This window comes from Elephas maximus, chromosome 19 (genome assembly GCF_024166365.1).
Source record: "Elephas maximus indicus isolate mEleMax1 chromosome 19, mEleMax1 primary haplotype, whole genome shotgun sequence".
NCBI lineage: Eukaryota > Metazoa > Chordata > Mammalia > Proboscidea > Elephantidae > Elephas > Elephas maximus.
In genome coordinates, this window is record NC_064837.1 from 8,522,240 (window position 1) to 8,545,458 (window position 23,219).

Below are 23,219 nucleotides of genomic sequence, written 5' to 3' on the forward strand. Positions count from 1 at the left end.
ACACCACTTAATTATAATAATCTGTCGAGTGTAACTGTACATTTTCCACTGCAGGATACGGGTGGGCAGAGCAAGGAACACTGCAGAAAGCCCACCTTCTTGGCTCTTTTCTTTTTGCGATTGTGGGGATTCTTGGAGCCCAGTGTTAACTTCAGTTCTTACATGTGGTCTCCTTGATTTTGGAGGAAATCACACATCTTAGAGGCCCAGGGAGCCAGTCCTTCTGGTGGTAGTGGGGTTATAAATTTGTGAAATGTATTCTGTTACGAATGCATGAGTAAATGAATTCATATGTGCTTCATCAAAAATCTGAATAGCAGTGTACACCACTAAGCTGGTCATATGTGTGTATGGGGGGGTGGCTAAGAGGAGGGCAGGGTGGGAAAGACTTGTGGTAAAAAATTAACGTTGTTCCTCAAGGTACCTGGAATTGAGAAAAGTCACTAGCTTCTCTGATATCCAGTTGCCATTTTCTCTCATATTCAAAGATAACTTCTCTGGTTTTCCTAGTTTGCCTCTGAGAAAGGGGAGGACCAAAGTTCCTTTCCACTCTCTTCCCTTTCTTTTAGCCACAACCCCTTCCTGTCAGGAGACACGGAACCAGATGAGCCAAATTACTGCTAGTACGTAATGGACCCGAGAGCGGGCTGTGAACGGACGAGGCATGAGTGCACCTCTGTGTGCTACTGTCTCTATTCCAGTGGTTCTCAGCCATGGCCTCACAGTGAAATCATCTGGGGGCAGGCTTCACACCATAGTAACTGATGCAGTATTTGGGGATGGGCCCAAGTCTTGGTATATGTTAAAAAGATCTCCAGGGGATTCTTTTGTTGTTGTTGTTGAGAAATATACACAGCAAAACATACACCAATTCAACCTTTTCTACATGTACAATTCATTAACATTGATTGCATTCTTTCAGTTGTGCAGCCATTCTCGTCCTCCTTTTCTGAGTTGTTTGTCCCCAATTGACAAACCAGGGCTTCAAACTAGTTCATTTCAGTTCAAATCCCTGTGGAATATTTGTATTTCTAACAAGTTCTCTGCCCAGAATTTGCATTTCTAACAAGTTTCCAGGAAGTTACAGGTAAGAATCAACTGGGGATCTTGTTAAAATGTAGATTCTGATTCAGCATACCCGGGGCAGAAATGCAGATTCTCAGCAGGGAACTTGTTAGAAATGCAGATTCTCACAAACTAGCTCAAAGCCCTGACATTAACTCACTACCTCCTAAGGTTCCTGTCTAATCTTTCTAGCTGCTGTTGTCACTTTGATCCCATATTGACAGTTCTTAAAAGAGCAGAATGCTCACAGCAGACATTTTTTACTAGTTAAGCTAAAGTATTGTTTGGTTTTAAGAAGACTTCAGGGGATATTTTTGGTTTAAAGTTTAAAGATTACCTCAGGACAATAGTTTCTGGGGTTCATCCAGTCCCCTTGGCTCCAGAAAGTCATTTCCAGGGGATTCTAATGTTCTGCCAGGGTAGAGAACTTCTGGCCTATTGAGAAGCCCTCCCTTTCACAGGGCCAGGGTAATGGGAGAGTTGACTCTAATTCCCAGAGAGCTATTTTTTTTTTTTTTTTTAATTCTTCTTCCTGTGTCTGCCTCTCTCTTTCTATGGAGGCAGTGGTGGTTCAGTGGTAGAATTCTCGCCTTCCATGCTGGAGACCTGGGTTTCATTCCTGGCCAATACGCCTCGTGCACAGCCACTATCATCTCTCAAAGGAGGCTTGCGTGTTGCTGTGATGCTCAGCAGGTCTCAGCAGAGCTTCCAGACTAAGATGAACCAGGAAGAAAGGCCTAATCAATAACTGATCATGAGAATGGCGCAAGACCTGGCAGCATTTTGTTCTGTTGTACATGAGATCACCATGAGTCAGGGGCCGACTCGATGGCGGCTAACAGTAACAACAGCATCTTTCTGTCTCTTTCTCTCTCTCTCACTTGGTCTCTTTTTCTGTTTCTCTGCCTACCCCTTCTCTCTCTCCATTCCTTCAGGCATCCTTGTTTGCAAGCCTGGAGTCGTGACAGAAACCCTGGGAGAAGACAAAAGCATCGCTCTCTTACTCTTCTTAGGCTCCCTTTGGATACTGAAGCCATGATTGAATTAAAATGGCTTGAAACAGCTCTTGTGTGGGAAGCTAATCCTAGTCCTAATGGCGTGTTACACTCTAGAGCTAGACCAAACCAAACAACCCAGCACCGTCGAGTCAATTCCAACTCATAGCGACCCTATGGGACAAAGTAGAACTGCCCCATAGAGTTTCCAAGGAGTGCCTGGTGGATCTGAACTGCCAACCCTTTGGTTAGCAGCCGTAATACTTAACCACTACACCATCAGAGTTTCCGGAGTTAGACCAGTCGCTATCAAAATGTGGTCCTGGACAGGCAGCAACAGCATCACTTGGGACTCATTAGAAGTTGTAATTCTCTGCCTCTAAACCCAGGTTTACTGAAGCAGAAACTCTGGGAGTGGGTCTCAGCAAATGAGTTTTCATAAGACTTCTGGGTAATTCTGATGTGTGCTCAAGTTTGCGAACCACTGCTCTGGCCTCCGTGGAGAAAAGCTCCCTGCTTCATTCTTCACAGGCCTCTGCATTGGATGAAGGAGATCCTCCAAACATCTGAGCTCATAATGGGTTTGAGACCTGTGTTTATCCAAGTAAATGATGCTATCTGCTAAAAGAAGCAACCCCAAATCTCAGTAACTTGAAATAATAAAGATTTCAATTCTTGCTCCATGTGGGCCTGGCAAGTCTCCTGTGTGGCTCTTCTGCAGGTAGTGACCCAGGGATTCAGGCTGTCTCCATTGTGTGGCTCCACCCTCTTGGAGTCATTCGCTTTCAGCTGCTCATTTGGAGGAGAGGGAGACCCTGGGGAATTGCAAGGGGGAAATTTCAGAGCTCAGGACTAGAAATGGGGTACAACCCTCCCAACTACATCTCATTAGCTAGAGCTCAACCGCATGGCTCTAATCTACTTGCAAAGAAGGCTGCAAAATGTAGAACACCTCTGTGTCCTGGAAAAGGAAACAAGATTGAAGAGCCACATTCGGTTATTGCCACAGGATCAATGCTTCAGCTCGTATCAAAATGTCCCTTTGCTTGATTGGTTTTCACTGTGCATGTCTCCCTTGAGAAGCCCGTGGCAAAGCATGGCTTTTTGATGACCAAATCAAACCAGTTGCCTTTGAGTTGGCTCTGACTCATGGCAACCCCATATATGTCAGCATATAATTGTGTTTTCCACTTAAAAATTACCAGACATACAAAGAAGAATGAAAATTCTACCCATGATGGAAACAAAACTCAATGAATAGAAACTGATGCAGAATTTACACAGTAGATAGAATTAGTAGACAGAGACATTATTATTATAACTCTATTCCATATGTTCAAGTAAGTACAGGAAAAATTGAACATCTTTTGTAAAAATATGGAAGAGATTTAAAAAAAGACAAATTGAAATTCTATGGATGAAAACTATAATGTATGAGACGAAAAATACACTGGATGGGATTAATGGCAGACTTGACATTACAGAAAAAAAGATCCGTGAATTGAAGATATAAAAACAGAAATACCCACACTGAAACACAGAAAGGAAAAAAATAATCAAAATAAAAATAAACATAGCATCAGTGAACTGTGGAATGGCTGTTGTTGTTGTTAGCCGTCATTGAGTTGGCTCCTAACCCATGGTGACCCCATGACAGTGGAATGAAATTCTGCTTGATCATGCCTCATCCCCAAGACTGGTTGCAGATTGGATCGTTGTGATTCACAGGGTTTTCATTGGCTGATTTTCACATGTAGATCGCCAGGCCTTTCTTCCTATTCCATCTTAGTCTGAAAGCTCTGCTGAAAGCTGTTCAGGATCACGGCACCATTCAAGCCTCCACTGACGGGGGTGATGGCTGGGCATGAGGTGCACTGACTGGGAATCCAACCTGAGTTTCTCACATGGAAGGAGAGAATTCTACCACTGAACCACCAAGGTCTCGTGGTTCAACTATAAGAGGTCAAGTATACATGCAGTTGGAGTTGCTGAAGGAGAGGAGAGAGTAGGGGCAGGAGGAACAAATATATATATATATATAGAAAGAATAATGGCCAAAGATATTCCAAATTTGATGAAAACTATAAGCGGGAAATCGCGCATTTTACCTTGTTGGTTGAATGATATTTTTGTATTCCTCTAAATATTTGTGAGGTTTGCCCTGGGATGCAGCTATGTAACTTGGAAACAGTTTGGTTCTTTCAGGACTTGCTTTGAACATTTTTTAGGTGGGACAAAGACAACGCTTATTTTAGGGTGAATTTTTTCCCACTACTGAGGCAAGCCCCTTCTTAGCACCCTAATCCACACCCTGTGAATTGTGAAGTCTTCTCCTTCATCTCACACACGTGTTCTAATCAGGGGGGCTCTTCTGCAGATTTCTGGTTTTGTCTCTGTGGAGCTGTCTCCTCTCCAGCACTCTGCCCTGCAGATTCTAGCCCCTTGACTTTCCTGGACTCGAGCTCAGGACCTTAATGGCACATACCACCAGATGCTTCTTCTTGTTTTTGCCTTCCCTGTACTGGGACCTGGAAACTCTCTCTAGGCAGTAAGCTGGGGAAATCATAGGGATCATCTCATTTGTTTCCCATCTCACAGGGACCACTGTCCTTTGTTGCCTGATGTCTAACGTCTACAGAGCCATTTATTATTATTATATTATTGTGGTGAAAATATATATACCAAGACATTTGCCCATACAACAAATTCCACATTTACAATTGAATGACATTGATTACATTTTTGTATGTTGTGCCACCTTATTGCTATCCTTTTCCAAACTGTTCCACCACTATTAACATAAACTTAATACTCAGGGCCATTTTCTTGGTCTGTTTTTTCAGTTGTTTCATGCGGGAGGGTAAATCTGTTTCCAATTACTCCATCTTTGATGAAAGCAGAAGTCTCTGAAAGCAAGATTTTTGAAGTTTTAAATATACGAGGTGGTCTCTAGATTTTCTCTTGACAGGTGGTATAAACCAACCCATTGCTATTGAGTCAGTTCTGAAGCATGGATAACCCTTGTGTGTCAGAGTAGAACCGTGCTTTATAGGGTTTTCATACCTGTGACTGTTTGGAAGCAGATTGCTAGGCCTTTTCCCAAAGCACCTCTGTGTGGACTTGAACTGCCAACCTTTGGGTTAGTAGCCGAGTGCATTAACCATTTGTACCGCCTAGGTACTGCTGATAGGGAGTATAACCACTGCAAATGTCTACATTTTGCACGAATGCAGGATTGCTTTGAATGTCACTCTCTGAGAGAGGAGGAAATTTATATACTTAATTATTCTCCTTCCACACACACAACCAGGATATGGAAAGTAATGTAAGATGTCATATTAACCTCTGCATTTATTGAAATCATACTCTGGTAAGCATTGCTTTAAGAGCTTTACATGTATTAATTTATTTCATCCTCACAAACATTGTATGACTTAGGTGCAGCCATAATCCCCATTTTATAGGTGAGCTGACTGAAGCACATAATGTTTAAATCCATGGCCTCTTGATAGTAGGTAGTCTGGCTCCAGAGCCAAGCCTTTACCACTCTCCAATGCTGCTTCCTGTCCTTTGCAGGGAGCCTTCTGCCATGTGAATTTTATATTCACAAGTGATAGATAATCTGCATGTGTTGACTAGCACACAAGACATATGAAAACAAGAAGATTTTATCTTTCTCCGTGGGCACAGTGAGGTTCATCGTGTTTAATCACATGGGATGGCAGCAAATATGTACATTTCAGATTGATGGCACTATTGTGTTTGGGATAGATTGTTTTCTGGTGCACACTGTACAACCCTGTCTGGTAAGCTTATTGGAGTTGGAGCTGAATTTAATTTCTGCAGAGAAACAGACGAGTGAGTATGTTTGGCCTCGTGTGGCTTGGAGGTAAACCAAATCATCATTGTCTTGGCTTGACTTGTTTCATCAGCTTCAGAGAGCAAAATGAAAGAGAAAATTACAGTAGCTGTGAGGGGATGAGCTGTTGACTTTATTGATCCTTGTGGGGATAGTAGAGATTTGGTAGGGCTGAGGAGGCAGCCCCTGATGGTGTAGGCGGAATCTGTTAGACTTCTCTGACACTTCACTGATCTCCCAAGAAAAGGACCTCAGTGCCCACTAACTGACCTTAGGCTTGAGCTGACCCAATAAGTGAACAGGGAAGTAGTGGAATGTCTGGCTTCCAAGGAAGGGAAAGCTCATAGCTGCTCTCTATGCCTACTTCTCTTCCCCTATGCCCAATCCAAGTCGAAAGAGGAGGAACTCCATTCTGGATTAGCCAAACTCCAGAACAGAGTATTAGGTCACTGTTCCATAGGGTGGAAATTTCAGAGATTAAACTTTGAACCACAGGGACATGTTTTCTTTCATGTGCTCAGAGAGGTAGGAAGGGGAGGGACTGCTCCCAGTGGAGAGAGGGGCCAACCAGTTCAATTTCACCTTGGTGTCTACGTTGCTCTCTCCCTCCTCCCTCCATAGCTACTCCCTTAACACATACACGCTTGTCAGGGATGCTTGCTCATCGGGTTGAATGAATCAGACTGGGATGGAATTATAATTTTCCAAAAGAAAACAAAGGAGCCCTGGTGGTGCAGTGGTTAAGTGCTGGGCTGCTGTCTTAGGCTGGGTTCTCTAAAGGAGATATATATATATGTTTTTTATGTACATATATATGTATGTATATATACATACATGCACACACACACACACACACATAAACCAAAAATAAAGCCAAACCTATTGCTGTCGAGTTGATTCTGACTCATAGCGACCCTACAGGACAGAGTAGAACCAGAGTATAACTGCCCCATATGGTTTCCAAGGAGTGCCTGGTGGATTCAAACTGCGGACCTTTCGGTTAGCAGCCATAGCTCTTAACCACTACACCACAAGAGTTTCCATATACATGCATACATATATATATATGTATATGTAGAGAGAGAGAGATTTACCTCAAAGAAATGGCTCACATGGTTGTAGAGGCTGGCAAGTTCCAAGTCCATGAGTCAGGCTGGAGGCTTCTTCTGACTCACATAGTTGCAGGGGCTGATAAAAGAAGATCAGCAGGTCAGACAGCAGGCTGCTGGCTCACAGGCTGCAGAGACTGACAAATGCAAGATCCACAGGTAAGACAGAAAGCTGTTGGCTCACAGGCTCCAAAGGCCAGAGAATCCCAAGATCAGCAGGTAATATGGCAGACAGCTGGCTCAAGCCCCAAGAATGGGAGCTCAGATGATGATGAGCTAGATGCAGGATCAAGAGCAAGCAAATGAGCTTTGCCAGAATGTCCATAAATATGCTGGATGCAAGCCACAACCCCAAAGAGACTCCACTTACATATAAGAGCACATCATGGAGAATGACTACATGATTGCCTAACTGCCAAACTACATGATTACATAGCTGCCAAACTGTATCATTACATAACTGCCAAATGACATGATTATATAACTACCAAACTACATCATTGTATAACTGCCAAACTACTGAGAATCATGTCCCAGCCACGCTGACATACAACCTTAACCATCACAGTCCACCCCTTGTCAACTTAGCACGCGTACGCATCTCCTTAAACCATATGTAATATCTAAATAAAGACAATTACAAAGTCATACTCACACCTAACATTATACAACTAACATGGGTACAACCAAAAACATATTGGCTTCATTTATATCTTGTATTTTATAAATGAGGAAAACAAAAATATGTGATGCACACATACAAGGAAGATCTACCCCTAACAACTACAGTTCTCATTTCTGCAACTGGTCACATGGCTGTAACTGGTATTTAGAACTACCTTTTTCCACCACCCAGTCCATATTTCATTTACCCTCAGCAAGCACCTCAGCTGGTCATGATTATTTGCCTGGTGGGATGACCCAAACCTTCATTCCTGAAGGGTCTGGGCCATTAATGGTCATGTTGGATTTGGGTTGCTATAGTTTTCCATTAACTTTAATCACGGGGCATGGTAGTAGTAAGAGATGCCTAAAGTATCTCCTGTATTCCAGACATACTCTCCTTTACCTCCATTATGCAACATGAATCCCATTTCCCCTTGGTAATCAGGGTTAATCACACCAAACAATATGGTTAATTCCCTTCTTTGCCTGTTGATACAGAGGCATAAGGAACTCAAAGTGTCCGAGTGACATTCTTAACTTACAGTTCAATGGTATCTGTGTTGTGTCTCCAGGTAGGAGCATATCCCCCTTTGGGACTAAGATCTGTATACCTACAGAGCATAGGGTCTCAGGGACAAGAGGCAAAATTTTTGTTACTAGGGTCACTAGGAGTAATAGTGAGTGGTGCCACTCCCACCTCCACCCCTTGATTCCTGGAATTGTGAATCCTGGCTTTGGGAAAAACAGCACCATATGTTGGATGCTGGGTTAGAGCATATACAGCCTCCTGAGGAACATTGCCCCAATCCTGCAAAGTGTTGCCACCTAGCTGGTGCCGTAATTGTGTCTTTAGAAGGCCATTCCATTGCTCTGTCAAGCCAGCTGCTTCAGGATGATGGGGAACATGGTAAGACCAGTGAATTTCACAAGCATGGGCCCATTGCCATACTTCATTTGCTGTGAATTGAGTCCCTTGATCTGAAGTAATGCTAATTGGGAGACCATGATAGTGGATAAGGCATTCTGTGAGTGCACAGATGGTAGTTTTGGCAGAGGCATTGTGTGCAGAAAAGGCAAATCCGTACACAGGGTAAGTGTCTACCCCAGTATGAACAAAACTCTGCCTCTTCCGTGATGAAAGTGTTCAGTGTATTCAACCTGCCACTAGGTTGCTGGCTGATCGCCTGGAGGAATGGTGTCATATGGGGGACTCAGTTTTGGTCTCTGTTGCTGGCAGGTTGAGCAATCAGCAGTGTCTGTAGCCAAATTGACCTTGGTGAGTGGAAGTCCACGTTGCTGAGCCCAGCCATAACTTCCATCCCTGCCACCATGGCCACCTCATTCATGAGCCCACTGGGCAATGATGGGAGTAGCTGGGGAAGAAGAATGACTGATTTCCACAGAATGCATCATTCTATGCACTTGATTGTTAAAATTCTCCTCTGCCACGTTCACCCACTGGTAAGCATTCACATGAGACACAAATATCTTCGCTTCTTTGGTCCATTCAAAGAGGCCTATCCACATACCTCTTCCCTGTACCTCCTTGTCACCAATTTTCCAATTGTGTTCCATCTAAGTCCCTGACCATACAGCCAAACCATTGGCCAAAGCCCGTGACTCAGTATACAATCACACTTCTGGCCATTTCTCCTTCCAAGCAAAGTGAACAACCTGGTGCACTGCTTGAAGTTCTGCCCATTGGGAGAATTTTCCCTCATCACTGTCCTTCAGGGAAGTCCCAAGAAGGGGCCACAGTGCTGGCACTGTCCACTTTCAAGTGATGCCTGCATATTGTGCAGAACCACCTGTAAACTGGGAATGAGTTCTCTCTTTCTTAGTCAACTGACTATAAGTAAATGGCCATGAGGCCATAGGTGCAGACTCGAAGATGGAAGGTAATGTGACAGGAGTGGAGCCATGGGCATTTGGGCCGCTTCCTCATGCAGCTTACTTGTGCCTTCAGGTCCTCTTGGAGCCCGATCTCATATATACCACTTCCATTTAATCACGGAGTACTGCTAGGTACGTCTGACTTTATGGCTCTGTGGGCCAGGCAACACCCAGTTAATGATGGGCAGCTCAGGTTTCATGGTGACTTGGTGGCCCGTGGTTAAGCATTCAGTCTCTACAAAGACCCAGTGACAAGCTTAGTTATCAAGTACTGTTATAACAGAAATACCACTAGTGGATGGCTTTAAAACAAAGATAAATTTATTCTCTCACAGTTTAGGAGGCTAGAAGTCCAAATTCAGGGTTCAAACTCCAGGGGAAGACTTTCTGCCAGTTCGGGGGAAAGGTCCTTATCATCAGTCTTCCCTGGTCTAGAAGCTTCTGAGCACAGGGAACCCAGGCCCGAAGGGCAAGCGATGCTCCTGGCATTGATTTCTTGGTGGTAGGAGGTCCCCCTGTCTTTCTGCTAGCTTCTCTCTTTTGTATTTCAAAAGAAATTGACTTAAGACACAACCTAATCTTGTAGATGGAGTCCTGCCCCAAATCCTGGCTCGTTAACATCATAGAGGTGGGGTTTACAATATATAGAAAATTACATCAGATGACAAAAAGGTGGACACAATACCGGGAATCATGGCCTACCCAAGTTGACACATATTTTGGGGGGACACAATTCAATCCATGACACAAGCCAAAAGCTGTTTCTCAAAGGGAGACTAGTTATCTGCAGAGGATGGCAGCGCTCTGCTCAAAAATCCTAGGGGTCTGCGCTGTGGTTCACCAATATGGGCCTGCCAAAGACTCCACACAGCATCTCTTTCTGTCACTGACACTTCACGCACTATTGGATCAGCCAGATCATACAGCCCAAGCAGCAGAGTGGCTTGCGTGGCAGCCTGAACCTGTTACAGAGCCTTCTATTATTCTGGTCTCCACTCCAAACTAGGAGCTTTTTGAATCACTTGATAAACAAGCCAGAGTAGCACCCGCAAATGAGTGATATGTCGCCTTCAAAATTCAAAGAGGCGCACTAGGCTTTGTGCCTCCTTTTTAGTTGTGGAAGCAGCCAGATGCAGTAACTTATCCTTCACTTTAGAAGGAATATCTTGACGTGCCCCACACCACTGGATTCCTAGAAATTTCGCTGAGATGGAAGGTGCCTGAGTTTTTGTAAGGTGAATTTCCCACCCTGTAGCACGCAAATGTTTTACCAATAAGTCCACAGTCACTGACACTTCTTTCTTTCTAGTTCCAGTCAGCATAATGTTATCAATGTAATGGACCAGTGTGATGTCTTGTGGAAGGGAAAGGTGATCAAAGTCCCTGCGGACTAAATTGTAATGTAGGGCTGGAGAGTTGGTATACCTCTGAGATAGGACAATGGAAGTGTATTGCTTCCCTTGCCAGCTGAAGGCAAACTGCTTCTGGTGTCCCTTTGAAACCAGAATAGGGAAAAAGGCATTGCTTAGTTCAATAGCTGCATGCCAGGTACCAGGAGATACATTAATTTGCTCAAGCAATAAAACTGCATCTAGAACAGCAGTTGCAATTGGAGTAACCACTTGGTTAAGTTTACTATAATCCACTATCATTCTCCAAGATCCGTCTGTTTTTTGCATGGCCCAAATAGGCGAGTGGAAAGGGAATGTGGTGGGAATCACCACCTCTGCACCCTTTGAGTCCTTGATGGTGGAAGTAATCTCTGCAATCCCTCCAGGAATGTGGTATTGGTTTTGGTTTACTATTTTCCTAGGTAGGGGCTGTTCCAACAACTTCCACTTGGCTTTTCCTGCTATAATAGACCTTACTCCACTTGACAGAAATACAAAATGGGGGTTCTGCCAGTTGCTGAATATATCAATCCCAATTATGCACTCTGGAACTGAGGAAGTCAATGCCGCATGAGTTTGGGGACCAACTGGACCCACTGTGAGATGAACCTGAGCTAAGATGCAATAATAACTGGACCTCCATACACCCTCACTCTGACTGTTGGGCTACCGTGACATTTTGGGTCTTCGGGCACTAGTTTAAGTACAGAGTTGTATCCAGAATCCTTCAAAAGTCTAATTATTTCCTTTTCCCCAATGAAGAGTCACTCTTGTAAAAGGGTGTAGATCCATTTGAGGAAGGCTGGGAGAAATATTAACAGCATAAATTTTTGGCAGTGTAGCGGGATCCTTCCTCAAGGGGTCCCATCCTCCCTTTCATTCAGCAGGTTGTGAGCCTGTAAACTGACTGAAGTCTGGGAATTGATTGAGAGGCCATGACTCTGTTCTGGTGATTTGAGTTAGACTGCTGTTCACTTGACCTAGAATTTATTCCTTTATACAGATCAAGTAAATATTTAGTCGATTTCCTATGTATTTCACTCCTAGGGATACCATGACTAAGTAGCCAATGCCATAAGTCCATACAAGTCAGACTATTCTGATTACTGCTTTGACTCTGCTGGCCATTACGGTAATCACACCCACCTTGTTTTTGTCAATTGATGGCCTCCACTTGGCCCCTACCACCATGGGATCCAATCAGCCCTGTTGAGGTTAGGTGTCATAATTCAGTTAGGGCAGTTCCCACTGTCAAATCTGACTTGCATAAAGTAGCAATCACAGTAGTCTTCAAGGATGCTGGGGTGTCCTTCACAAATTTTCAAATATTTTATTGTGCGTTAGGTAAAAGTTTACAGAGAAAATTAGTTTCCTTTTCAACAAATTGTGCACAAAGTGTTCTATGACGTTGGTTGCAGTACCCACACAGTGTCAACACTCTCCTCATTTTGTCTGGTTTTGCTACCTGTTCCTGCCTTCTCGTCAGTGCTTTTGTGCAAGTGTTGCTGTTTGGGTCTCATGTAATTGTTTGTTCCATGGGGTACATTCTTTTCGGGTGTTATTGTTTATTTTATAGGCCTGTCTATTGCTTGAATAAGGAAGACTGAAGAAGAATTGACATCTTTGAATTAGGATGTTGGCAAAGAATATTGAACATGCTATGGACTGCCAAGACATTTGTCTCGGAAGAAGTACAGCCCAAATGCTCCTTGGGAGCAAGGATGGTGAGACTTTGTTTCACGTACTTTGGACGTGTTATCAGGAGGGACCAGTCCCTGGAGAAGTACATCAAGCTTGGTAAAGTAGAAGGTCAGCAAAAAAGAGGAAGACGCTTAAGGAGATGGATTGATACAGTGGCTGCAGCAATGGGGTCAAGCATGACAAAGGTTGTGAGGCTAGCACAGGACTAGGTGGTATTTTGTTCTGCTGGACATAGTGTCGCTTTGAGTCAGAACCAAGTAGAGGGCACTGAACAACAATAATTGCTTGGCTAGAAGGTGGTTTCCAGGAATGGCTGCAGTTCTAAGTCAAAGGGATGTCAGAGGGCAATAGTCTTGGGGACTCCTCCAGTCTCCATCAGGACAGTTTAAGTCTGGTCTTTTTTTATGAATTTGATTTTTTGCTCTACATTTTCTCCCACTCTGTTTGGGACACTGTATTGTGATCCCAGTCAGAGCAGTTGGTAATGGTAGTTGGGCACCGTCTAGTTCTTCTAGTCTCGGGGTCATGTAGGCTGTGGTGCCTGTGGTCTGCTAGACCTTTGGACTAATTACACCCTTGAGTCTTTGGTTCTCTTTACTCTCCTTTACTCTGGATGGGAAGAAACCAGTGTTTGTATCTTTGATAGTTGCTCACAAGATGCTACTCACCAAAGTAGGATGTAGAACGTTGTTTTTATGCACTAGGTCGTGCCAGTTGACATAGAATGCCCCTGAGTCTATGGTCCTTAGCCTTCAAGCCTTTGTCCCAGGAAGTGTTTGGTTGTGCGTAAGAAGTTTCCATGACTGTGCCTCTTGTGTATTTTATTGTCTGTATTAGTATACCTGCAACAGCTGCAAATATGTATGTAGAGATATCTATACCTTAACTTGCATCTGCGAGTGGGTGAGCTCCCTTACATCCTCCCACTCCTCTTTTGCATACCTATCTACCTGTGTATCCCTTCATGAATTATTGTTTGTTATTACTGTTGTGGCAGGATTATCTATGTTATGGTAATTGCTACAGTTGTCCTTTGTTCTTGTGTTCCTCTCAGTATCTTCCCTTGCCTTTGTCATGTTGTGCTGACTTCCCCCATGTAGTATATTACCTTTCACTTCACTAGTATAGCTACCTGTCTCACCCTGGTTACGCAGTGGTTAAAATGATCAACTGTTAACTGAAACATTCAAAACCACCAACAGCTCTGTGGAATTAAGATATGGCAGTCTTCTTCTGTAGAGATTTACAGCCTTGGAAACCCTATGAGGTCGCCATGGGTCAAAATCTACTTTATGGCAAAGGGTTTTTTTTTTTTTTTTTCTATTTAGTAGTTTACGCTCTCTCTTCCTCCCTTCCCTGGTAACCATCAAATAATTTTTTTTTTCCCCTGTGTGTAAACCTTTTCTTGTTTTTTAAAAATAATACTGATATCATACAATATTTGTCCCTTTTTGATTGACTTATTTCACTCAGTGTAATGTCCTCCAAATTCATCCATGTTGTAAGATGTTTCAAGGAATCATTGTTATTCTTTCTCATTGCGTAGTATTCCACAGTTTGTTTATCCATTCATCCCTTGATGGGCACTTAGATTATTTCCAACTTTTTGCTATCGTGAGTTACGCTGCAATGAACATGGGTGTGCATGTGTCTATTCCTGCCATGGCTCTTATTTCTCTAGGGTGTACACCTTGGGGTGGGATTGCTGGATCTTATGGTATTTCTATTTCTAGCTTTCTAAGGAAGTGCTGTATCTCGTTCCATAGTGGCTGTAACATTTTACATTCCCACCAGCAATGCATAAGAGTTGCAGTCTCCCCACAACCTCACCAGCATTTGTCATTTTCTGTTTTTTTGCTTCGTTCCGGTAATGTCAGGGTGAGATGGTATCTCATTGTAGTTTTAATTTTCATCTCTTTAATGGATAAGGATCACCAGCCTTTCTTGATGTGTTTGTTAGCCACCTGAATGTCTTCTTTGGAGGAGTGTATGTTCATGTCCTTTGCACATTTTTCATTTAGTTTGTCTTTTTGTTGTTGAGGTGTTGAAATTTTCTATAAATTTAGAGATTAACACCTTGTCAGATATGTTGTAGCCAAAAATTTCTCACAGTCTGTAGGTTCTCTTTTGGAGAAGTCTTTTTTTTTTAATTTTAATAATATATTTTAATTAAGCATATCTAAAATATTATAATTTCAATACACAGTTATAATAAATATTATTATAGAACAGAAATTTTCACAATGTTGAGTCTTCCTATTCATGAACAAGGTATGTTTTTCCACTTATGTAGGCCTCTTTTGGTTTCTTGCAGTAGTGTCTTGTAGTTTTCTTTGCATTGTTCTTTTACGTCTCTGGTCAGATTTATTCCTAAGTATTTTATCTTCCTGGGGGCTACTGTAAATGGTATTGATTTGGTGATTTCCTCTTTGATGTTCTTTTTATTGGTGTAGAGGAATCCAACTGATTTTTATCTTGTATGTTTATCTTGTATCCTTATACTCTGCTGAGCTCTTCTGTTAGCTTCAGTAGTTTTCTTGTGGATTCTTTAGGGTTTTCTGTCTATAAGATCATGTCATCTGCAAATAGAGATACTTTTACTTCTTCCTTACCAATATGGATGCCATTTCTTTCTTTATCTAGCCTAATTACTCTGACAGCACAATGTTGAATAAGAGTGGTGATAAAGGGCATACTTGTCTGGTTCCTGTTCTTAAGGGGAATGCTTTCAGACTATCCGTTTAGGATGATGTTGGCTGTTGGCTTTATATAAATGCCCTTTATTATGTTGAGGAATTTCCCTTGTATTCCTATTTTGCTGGGAGTTTTTATCATGAATGGGTGTTGGACTTTGTCAAATGCCTTTTCTGCATCAATTGGTAAGATCATGTAGTTCTTGTCTTTTGTTTTATTTATATGATGGATTACATTAATTGTTTTTCTAATGTCGAACCATCCTTGCATACCTGGTGTGAATCCCAGTTGGTCATGGTGAATTATTATTATTATTTATTGTACTTTAGATGAAGGTTTATAGAACAAACTAGTTTCTCATTAAACAGCTAATACACATATTGTTTTATGACATTGGTTAACGACCCCATTACATGTCATCACATTCTCTTCTCAATCTTGGGTTCCCTATTACCAACTTTCTTGTTCCCTCCTGCCTTCTAGTCCTTGTCCCTGGGCTGGTGTGCCCCCTTTAGTCTCATTTTGTTTTATGAGCCTGTCCAATCTTTGGCTGAAGGGTGAACCTCAGGAGTGACTTCATTACTAAGCTGAAAGCGTTTCGGGGGGCCATACTCTCAGGGTTTCTTCAGTCTCTGTCAGGCTAGCAAGTCTGGTCTTTCTTCTTGAGTTAGAATTTTGTTCTACATTTTTTTCCAGCTCTCTCTGGGACCCTCTATTCTGAACCTTGTTAGAGCAGTCACTGGTGATAGCCAGGCACCATCTAGTTGTACTGGACTCAGTCTGGTGGAGGCCATGGGAATAATCTTTCCCTTCTATCTTTAGTTTTCTTCATTCTTCCTTGCTCCTGAAGGGGTGAGACCAATGGAGTATCCTAGATGGCTGCTCACAGGCTTTAAACCGCAGATGCTACTCACCAAAGTAGAATGTAGAGCGTATTCTTTATAAACTATGTTATGCCAAATGAGCTAGATGTTCCCAGAAACCATGGTCCACACAGCCCTCAGCCCAGCAATTCGGTCCCTCAGGGAGTTTGGATGTGTCAATGGAGCTTCCGTGATCTTGCCTTGTACAAGTTATGCTAGCTCCCCCAGTATTGTGTACTGTCTCACCCTTCACCGAAGTTACCACTTGTCTGTTGTCTATTTAGTATTTTTCCAACCCTACCCCTCCGCTCCCTCGTAACCATAAAAGATGGTTTCTTTTTGTGTGTAAATCTTTTCATGAGTTTTACAGTAATGGTCTCATACAATATTTGTCCTTTTGTGATTGACTCATTTCACTCAGCATAATGCCCTCCGGATTCATCCATGTTATGAGATGCTTCCCAGATTCATCGTTCTTTATCATTGGGTAATACTCTATCGTGTGCATATACCACTGTTTGATTATCCATTCATCTGTTGGTGGGCATCTGGGTTGCTTCCATCTTTTTGCTATTGTGAGCAATGCTGCAATGAACATGGATGTGTATATGTCTATTCATGGGATGACTCATTTCTCTAGGATGTATACCTAGGTGTGGGATTGCTGGATCATATGATATTTCTATTTCTACTGTCTAAGGAAGCACCATATCATTTCTGTAAATGGTTGCATCATTTTGTATTCCCACCAGCAGTGTATAAGAGTTCCGATGTCCCTGCAGCCTCTCCAACATTTGTTATTTCCTGTTTTTTTTGATTTGTGCCAGTTGTGTCGGGGTGAGATGGTATCTCATGGTGGTTTTGATTTGCACTTCTCTAATGGCTAAAAATTTTTTTTTTTTTTTTTAATGGCTAGTGATCGTGAGCATTTCCTCATGTGTCTGTTGGCCGCTTGAATGTCTTCTTTGGTAAAGTGTCTATTCATTTCCTTTTCCCATTTTTTAATTGGATTATTTGTCTTTTTGTTGTAGAGGTGTTGGATTTTCTTGTACGTTTTAAAGATTAGACCTTTGGTTTGTAATAGCCAAAATTTTTTCCCAGTCTGTAGGTTCTCTTTTTACTCTTTTGGTGAAGTCTTTTGATGAGTATAAGTGTTTAATTTTTGGAAGATCCCAATTATCTAGCTTATCTTCTTCAGTTTGTGTATCATTGGTTATGGTTTGTATCCTGTTAATGCTGTGTATTAGGTCCTCTGGCAGTGATCCTATTTTTTCTTCTATGAACTTCGTAGTTTTTAGCTTTATATTTAGTTCTTTGATCCATTTTGAGTTAATTTTTGTATATGGTGTGAGGTATGGGTCCTGTTTCATTTTTTTGCAGATGGACATCCAGTTTTGCCAATATTTGTTAAAAAGACTGTCTTTTCCCCATTTGATGGACTTTGGGCCCTTGTCAAATATCAGGTAACCATAGGTGAATGGATTTACATCTGGGTTATGAATTCTGTTCCAGTGGTCAATGTATCTGTCATTGTACCAGTACCAGGTTATTTTGACTACCGTAGCTGTATAGTAGGTTCTGAGGTCAGGTAGTTTGAGTCCTCCTACTTTATTCTTCTTCTTCAAAACTGCTTTACTTATCCGGGGCTTCTTCCCTTTCCATGTAAAGTTAATGATAAGTTTTTCCATCTCTTTAAAGAATGTTGTTGGTATTTGGATCGAGATTGCATTGTATTTGTAAATCAGTTTGGGTAGAATTGTTATTTCACAATGTTGAGTCTGCCTATCCATGAGCATGGTATGGTTTTCCATTTATGTCAATCTCTTTTGGTTTCTTGCGGTAGTATTTTGTAGTTTTCTTTGTATAGGTCTTTTACATCCCTGGTTAGATTTATTCCTAAGTATTTTACTTTTTTTAGTGGCAGTGAGAGTGGATATTATAAATGGTATTGTTTTCCTGATTTCCTTTTCATCATTTTCTTTATTGATGTATAGGAATCCAACTGAATTTTTATGTTTATCCTGTATCCTCCTTCTGAGCTGGATCTTTCTATTAGTTCCAGTAATTTTCTTATAGTCTTCTGGGTTTTCTTTATATAGTATCATATCATTTGCAGATGGGGACACTTTAACTTCTTCATTACCAGTTTGTATGCCTTTTATTTCTTTTTCTTGCCCTATTCCTCTAGCTAGGACTTTCAGCACAATGTTAAATAGGAGTGATGATAAAGAGCACCCTTGTATTGTTCCTGTTCTCAAGGGGAATGTTTTCAGCTTCTCTCCGTTAAGAATGATGTTGGCCATTGTTTTTAGATGGATGCCCTTTATTTTGTTGAGAAATTTCCCTTCTATACCTATTTTTGAGAGTTTTTATCAGGAATGGGTGTTGGGCTTTGTCAAATGACTTTTCTGCATCAATTGAGATGATCATGTGATTCTTTTCTTTCCTTTTGTTTATATGGTGGATTACGTTGATTGATTCTCTAAAGTTGAACCATCCTTGAATACCTGGTAGGAATCCTACTTGGTTGTCGTGTATTATTTTTTTGATATGTTGTTGAATTCTATTGGCTAGAATTTTGTTGAGAATTTTTGCATCTAGATTCATGAGAGTTATTGATTCATAATTTTCTTTTTTCATGGTGTCTTTGGTTTTGGTATCAGGGTTATGCTGGCTTCATAGAATGAATTAGGAAGTATCGCTTCCTTTTCTGTGTTCTGAAACAGTTTGAGCAGTACTGGCATGAGCTCTTCTCTGTTTGGAAGAATTCACCAGTGAAGCCTCTGGGCTAGGGCTTTTTGTTGTTAGGAGTTTTTTTTTTTTTTTTAATTACCTTTTCAATCTCTTGTTATGGGTCTGTTCAAATTTTCAACATCATTTTGTATTAGTTTAGGTAGGAGTGTGTTTCTAGAAATTTGTCCATTTCCTCTAGGTTTTCAAATTTGTTGGAGTATAGTTTTTCATAATACTCTGTTATGATCCTTTTTATTTCAGTTGCGTCTGTTTTAATGACCCCCATTTCATTTCTTATTTGGGTTATTTGTGTCCTTTCCTGTTTTTCTTTTGTCAGTTTGGCCAGTGGTTTGTTGATTTTGTTGATCCTTTCTAGGAACCAACTTTTGGTTTTGTCGATTCTATTGTTTTTCTATTCTCTATTTCATTTTTTTCTGCTCTGATCTTTATTATTTCCTTTCTTCTGGTGGCTATGGGCTTCTTTTACTTTTCTCTCTCTATTTGTTCAAGTCGTTTAGCTAACGTTTTGATTTTGTCCCTTCTTTTTTGGTGTGTGCATCTAATTGCAATAAATTGACCTCTGTGGACTGCCTTTGCTGTGTGCCAGAGGTTTTGATATGATGTCTTTTTCATTCTCATTTGATTCTAGGAATTTTTTTATTCCATTTTTGACTTCTTCTATTACCCAGTGTTTTTAAGCAGGATATTATTTAGTTTTCATGTAATTGATTTTTTTTTACTTGTTCTTTTTGTTGTCAATTTCTACTTTGGTGATGTTGTGGTCAGAGAAGATACTCTGTATTATTTCAGTGTTTTGGATTTTGTTGAGGGTTGCTCTGTGGCCTAAGATGTGGTCTATTCTGGAGAACGTTCCATGTGCATTGGAAAAGAATATGTACTTTGCAGCTGTTATGGTGGAATGTTTTTTTTTATGAGGTCATGTTGGCTGATTGTGCCTTTTAGCTCTTCTGTATCTTTGCTGAGTTTCTTTCTAGATGTTCTGTCCTTTACTGAGAGTGGTGTTTTGAAGTCTCCTACTATTAATGCAGAACTGTCAATTTCTGCTTTCAGTGCTGTTAGAGTTTGTTTTATGTATTTTGGAGCCCTGTCATTGGGTGTTTTGATGTTTATTATGGTTATGTCTTCATGATGGATTGGCCCTTCGATCATTATATAGTGCCCTTCTTTGTCTTTTATGGTGGATTTTGTTTCAATGTCTATTTTATCTGAGATTAGTATTGCCACTCCTACTTTTTTTTTTGGTAGTTATTTGCTCGATATATTTTTTGCATCCTTTGATTCTTAGTAAATTTATGTCTTTGTTTCTAGGGTGTGTCTCTTGCAGACAGCATATTGATGGATCTTTTTTTTTTTTTTTTGTACATTTTGTCACTTTCTGTCTTTATGGGTGCATTTAGGCCTTTTACATTCAGTGTAAAAAAAGAAACTAAAATTACTGATAGGTGTGAGTTTATTGCTATCATTTTGTAGTACTTTTTTTTTTGGTGTTGACATTTTCATTGTGCCTCTTACTCTCCTGTGCTGAATTCCTTTTGTTTGTAGATTTTTTTTCACTTCTGTTGTTTTTGTAGATTTTGTTTTTATTGAGACTTTATGTTTTTATTCTTTATGTTGATGAGTAGGTTTGTTAACTTTCTTTGTGGTTACCTTGAAATTTACCATTATCTTCCTAGGTTTGAACGAATCTATTATTACTTGGTATTGCCTTGCCTTCCTCTTCATCAGAAAGTTCTATACCTACACCGTTTATCCCCTCTTTTATTGTTCTGACATTGTTGTCATTTACAGATTAATGTCTCTGGTTCCTTGTTGTAATTCTTTTGGTTTTGGATAGTCCTTGAGAGCTCATTTCCTAGGTTGGTATCTAGCTGGTACAATCCTGCATCCTAGATTCAGTCTGTGGTCTGATGTTATTTGTTGTCAGACTGAAGGACTCCCTTTACTAATTCTTGTAATTTAGGTTTGTTTTTTACACATTCCTTTAATTTTTTCCAGCTGGAGAGAGCAGAGAGGACAAGAAGCCAGGAAACAGAAGCTGAAGAGACAAGGAGCACAAGAAACCAAGCTGCCTCAGTCTCAAAAGGTATGGCCTTGACTCAGGTGTTTCAAAGAGTGGAGCCATGGTCTCTGGTGTTTCTGAGGGTGGAGTTGCTACTCATATTGACTAGAAGAATGGTGCGGTCTAAAGCAGAGGGAGCAGAGTTGCTGTCCCATTCCACCTGGAAGGTGGAGCTGAAGCCCAGAGCTAAGGGGCCTCCACTCAGAATCTGGAGGGTGTGGCCAATACCTAGAGGCTGGAGGGCAGGGTCATTGTGCAAATTGTCTCAGAGAACAGATGATTATTTTCAAAGCTTTGAGGGCTAATATTATGTGTTCTGCTGACTTCCGTGGTGGCTGTCAGCCCTTCTTTTCCTCCAGTTTCTCCCATTTGTAATGGAAATGTCTAGCTTGTGCCTGTTCTGCCATGTACCTTTGGAAGCACATAACTTGTATTCTTGATTTCACAGATAAAGAAGAATTTTTGGATTTTAGACTTATAGTTAAAACTTTTACTATGATATGCTGGCGTGAATATATTTTATATTTGCAAGAATGTGATTTTTGGGGGGCCAAAGGATGGAATGTCATGGATTGAATTATGTCCCCCCAGAATGTATGTATCAGTTTGGCTGGGCCATGGTTCCCAGTATTGTGTGATTTTCCATTTTGTTGAGGGAGGATGGATGGCATTTGTGTTAGTGAGGCAGGACTCAATCTATAAGACTGAATTGTGTCTTTAGGCAATCTCTTGAGATATAAAAGAGAGAAGCCAGCAGAGAGACAGGGGACTTCATACCACCAAGAAAACAGTGCCGGGAGCATAGTGCGTCCTTTGGAGCCAGGGTCCCTGTGTGGAGAAGCTCCTTTTCCTGGGGAAGATTGATGAGAAGGCCAACAGATAAAGTCTTCCCCTGACACTGACACCCCGAATTTGGACTTTTAGCCTGCCTTACTTCAAAGAAATGAACTTCTTTTTTTTTTTAAAGCCATCCACTTGTGGCATTTCTTTTATAGCAGCACTAGATAACTAAGATGGGTAGAATTGTCATTTTCACAACGTGGAGTCTGTATATCCATGAGCATGGTATGTTTTTCGATTTATGTAGAACTCTTGGTTTCTTGCAGTAGTATTTTGTAGTTTTCTTTGTATAGGTCTTTTACATCCCTGGTTAAATATATTCCTAAGTATTTTTTTTTTTTTTAGGAGCTGTTATGAGTGGTATCGTTTTTGTGACTTCCTTTTCATTGTTCTCTTCATTGGTATATAGGAATCCAACTGATTTTTGTATGTTTATCTTGTATCTTGCTACTCTGCTGAATGTTTCTATTAGTTCCAGTAATTGTCTTGTGGAGTCTTTTGGGTTTCCTATTTATCGTATCATATCATCTGCAAATAGGGACAGATTAACTTCTTCATTACCAGTTTGTATGCCTTTTATTTCTTTTTCTTACCCTATTTCTCTAGCTAGGACTTTCAGCACAATGTTAAAATAGGAGTGGTGATAAAGGGCATCCTTGTTTTGTTCCTGTTCTCAAGGGGAATGTTTTCAGCTTCTCTGCATTAAGAAAGATGTTGTTTAAGTTGTTTAGCTAGGACTTTCAGCACAATGTTAAATAGGAGTGGTGATAAAGGGCATCCTTGTTTCGTTCCTGTTCTCAAGGGGAATGTTTTCAGCTTCTCTGCATTAAGAAAGATGTTGTTTAAGTTGTTTAGCTAATGTTTTGATTTTGTCCCTTTCTTCTTTTTTGATGCATGCATCTATTGCAATAAATTGACCTCTGAGGACTGCCTTTGCTGTGTGCCAGAGCTTTTGATATGTTGTCTTTTCATTCTTGTTTGAGTCTAGGAATTTTTTGATTCCATTTCAGATTTCTTCCATTGCCTAGTGGTTCTTAAGCAGGGTGTTACTCAGTTTCCATGTAATTGATTTTTTTTCCTTGTTCTTTTTGTTATCAATTTTTACCTTGATGGTGTTGTGATCAGAGAAGATACTTTGTATTATCTTAGTGTTTTGGATTTTGTTGAGGGCTGCTCTGTGGCCTAAGATGTGATCTATTCTGGAGAATGTTCCAAGAGTGTTGGAAAAGAATGTGTACTTTGCCGCTGATGGGTGGAGTGTTCTACCTATGTCTGTGTGGTCAAGTTGGCTGATTGTGCCCTTTCTCTCTTCTGTATCTTTGTTAAGTTT

General features: G+C 41.0%; 1 long non-coding RNA gene across 2 annotated transcripts in view; it reads left to right on the forward strand.

The window, feature by feature from the left end:
* The window catches only part of LOC126062247 (uncharacterized), a 171,374-nt gene that overhangs the window by 14,582 nt on the left and 133,573 nt on the right, over window positions 1-23,219 (forward strand). Inside the window, exons 1-2 of one of the 2 annotated variants that reach the window (XR_007514001.1) lie at window positions 12,573-12,702; window positions 20,986-21,073. This is a non-coding gene — a long non-coding RNA (uncharacterized LOC126062247). Of the gene's footprint in view, window positions 1-12,572; window positions 12,703-20,985; window positions 21,074-23,219 lie in introns of those variants that run through there. The other variant, XR_007514002.1, reaches the window with a different exon arrangement.